Here is a 798-nt window from a genome sequence, read left to right as displayed (position 1 = left end):
TGGCCAGGCAAGGTTGACCCCACAGAAGGGCAGAGGCACCATAATGACCCTGCCAACCAGCAAATTCTGAAAACATATCCTTTTTTTAGTTCATAGCTGCTGCAGAATGTTAAGGGGTTGTTTAGGGCCTCCAAAATGCATGGTAATCTCTGCCCACCAAATAAAGGTATGTGAGCCTAATCATTGGGAAAAAATGGTTAAAGTAAAAACCAAAAGAATGACAAGCAATATGGAAAGTGCAGATTGCATGTTCATTCTTGATATTGGAAAGTTGACAAAACAATCTAGCCACAAAGTATATTCTGTAGCTCTTCTGCAGCTTTTGATTGTACATGACTTTAATCAACAGATTGAGTTTTGTGCAGATGTCATTGAATTGTAGATGTTCAGATTGTTATTTTTCTAAGCATTTCAAGGACTTCTTGCTCCCTTGTGGCATACAATTTGACACTGGAAGTTAATTCTTGGCCTTGAAAAATGTAGTTGACAAACCAATCAAATAGAAAAGGCAATTCCATGACAGCTGACATCTGCTAAGAAAGCTTGTGCAGCCTATTGTAGGATCAAAAGCTCTGGACAGCTATGGACCTTGGTGGGCCAGCTACTACCTGTTATATGGAAGGAGCTTGTAAAAATTGTTTTAATTATAATTTGTAAATAGGGGTGTAGCATCCTAAAAAACACAACATAGCCTAGGCCTGTTTAATGGCCTATTTAATGATATTACTTGAATTGATTTTAGTGTGTGTGTGTATGTGTGGGTGTGTGTGTGTGTGTGTGTGTATGTGTGTGTGTGTG

The 798-nt window shown here is 38.7% G+C and overlaps 1 protein-coding gene across 1 annotated transcript in view; it reads right to left on the bottom strand.

Moving 5' to 3' along the window:
- The window catches only part of cog2 (component of oligomeric golgi complex 2), an 8325-nt gene extending 8318 nt beyond the window's left edge, over positions 1-7 (bottom strand). Inside the window, exon 1 of the mRNA XM_032540537.1 lies at positions 1-7. This exon is cut by the window's left edge and continues 245 nt beyond it. The gene's annotated coding sequence lies outside the window, so the exon portion shown is untranslated.
- Positions 8-798: the final 791 nt, after the last annotated feature.

Source organism: Etheostoma spectabile, chromosome 17, assembly GCF_008692095.1.
Source record: "Etheostoma spectabile isolate EspeVRDwgs_2016 chromosome 17, UIUC_Espe_1.0, whole genome shotgun sequence".
Lineage (NCBI taxonomy): Eukaryota > Metazoa > Chordata > Actinopteri > Perciformes > Percidae > Etheostoma > Etheostoma spectabile.
This window is presented reverse-complemented; position numbering and strand designations above follow the sequence as displayed.